The sequence below is a fragment of the Oratosquilla oratoria genome, chromosome 39, assembly GCF_046742065.1.
Source record: "Oratosquilla oratoria isolate Oo_2021 chromosome 39, ASM4674206v1, whole genome shotgun sequence".
Lineage (NCBI taxonomy): Eukaryota > Metazoa > Arthropoda > Malacostraca > Stomatopoda > Squillidae > Oratosquilla > Oratosquilla oratoria.
The window spans coordinates 13,620,594-13,623,093 of NC_134815.1; positions in this window are offsets into that span (position 1 = coordinate 13,620,594).

Genomic DNA, 2,500 nt, shown 5'->3' on the forward strand with positions numbered 1-2,500 from the left:
TACATATACATATATATATGTATATATATATATATATATATATATATATATATATATATATACTGTATATATCATATATATATATATATATATGTGTGTGTGTGTGTTTGTGTGTGTGTGTGTGTGTGTGTGTGTGTGTGTGTGTGTGTGTGTGTGTGTGTGTGTGTGTGTGTGTGTGTGTGTGTGTGTGTCTGTGTGTGTGTCTGTGTTTGTGTATGTGTGTGTGTGTGTGTGTGTGTGTGTGTGTGTGTGTGTGTGTGTGTGTGTGTGTGTGTGTGTGTGTGTGTGTGTGTGTATGCGCATGTGTATGTATGTATTAAAGAAAAAACTAATTTTGCTACACAGGTCTGATTTGTCTCGTTCCTGCTGTTTCCTCTCAAAGGAGAACTTAATCTCTGATTTTCTTCAAGAAGAGCAGCTGTTTCTTCTTTTTATCTCTTTTTATTTTTGTCTTCTGTTACATTCTTGGAGGTCATCAGAATTCCTTTGTCTTAAATTTATTATAGTTTTAATTTCTTTAGTCATATTCACTCTATATTTTCTTAGTCATTACCATACCATGTTTTTTCTTTTATTTGTTAGTCAAATACGACTTTATCTCAATGGAAATAAAAATTATTTCCAAGTAAAATTAGGCAAAGGAATTTATATGGACATGTTCTTGGCCACAGCTGCATTTGAAGATTCGTCTTTGATTAATTATTGGGCACGATCTCCACTTTGGCTAAGAAAAGGAATTTTCATTAACAAACAGACGAAATACAAAAAACGCACAAGCCTCGATAGCAAAAATTTTAATGGTTCTGTTTCTCTCATCGAGATCATAATAAAGAATAATGTTTTGAAGAGCATCGCTTTCAGTGCAGAGCGAAAAATCCTGGAGAGAGCAGCTTCGCTGCTTTTAGCTAAACACACTCATGAACTCTTGCGCGTACACGACCACGTACACACACATGCACACACACACACACACACACACACACACACACACACACACACACACACACACACACACACACACACACACACACACACACACACACACACACACACACACACACACACACACACACACACACACACACACACACACACACACACACCTACACACCTACACACCTACACACACAAACTCACGCACACACACACACACACACACACACACACACACGCACACACACGCACGCACAAATATTATAAAGGATGACTTAAGGTTTAAATAAAGAAAATATTGAACTCCCTATATCTGCAAGATGTGTCAGACGCTGGCATATAAGAATTCATATTCATTAGTATGTCAGTGACTGGAGTTCCCAACTAAGATTAATGATTGCAAGTCGATAACATTTATCATGACTTATTTTCTCATGTAACTCATACTTTTGTCCTGTATTTATTATTTTTTTTTTTGGGGGGGGGGTTCCTGGAGAAAACAAACTGAATACTTATTAAAATTATTTAGCAACAATAAACTACATGGTCTTTGTTGGGATACTCAAGAATTTAAGTGACTAATTTCCTCTGGGTCCGTGGAGATCATTTCTTTATATCTCTAATTTTGGTTATTGTCTACATTTGTATCCAATAGGGGGCTTTCTTTCTGTTGTGGAATGGTTGTATCACCTGCATTTTTCTAAGTCCTTTGCGTTGCCCGATAAACTTGGCGCCATTTGAACTGGAATCTCTGCCAATTACAGTTCCCCGGATTTGTTGATTGTATTGTTTATCGGCTCCTTAGTGTAGATGGCGAACCAATCGTCTACTGAGATTAGATGTCGTGTAGTCAATGCGGGTGACATTAGGGGACGAGCCGTCTACATTAGGACATTGATGTTCGTAAATAGCGCTAAATTTCAAAAGCTTAGCAGAATTACTAGAAAAGCTTCACAGGTATGCCACTCAAGTTTATGGGGGATTATATGTGATAGTGTGATATTATGTGCGATACTTGATTACCAATCAGTATGATAAAAGCAAAAAGTGATCAATGTTCTATTATGAGTAAAGATTAGTCTTCAATCTTGAAATAATGTTGTTAGAGTCTTTTCTCTAGAAGCGTTACTAGAATAGTTAATTGACTGCATACAACCTATGCGGGAAGTACTCCATGAGAGGTTCCCTAAATACCCTTACTTAAAACAAAATAGAGAGGGAACGGGAGAGGGAGAGAGGGAAGCAGAAGGAGGGGGAGAGGGAGAGGAAGAGAAAGACTTTAATTCAATGACATTTCACTTCTCAAACTGTTTTCTTGACCTTTTCGGATGAGTAAGGTGTCATTTAAATTCCTCGAAGGTCAAGGAAGATTCTGCTTCAACCTTCGGGACCAAAAGATAAGGCCAAAGCTTCCGAGGAAAGGCAAAAGACTCCTTCATATTCTATAATATTGAGATTATAAGTTAATGAACTGTTTGGCAGCCTCTAACGTGGAGAATCAGTGAAGCAGAAAGAGGAATGTACCTTTTGCCCTTGACTTGAGTCTCGTATTCGTCAGGATTCCATA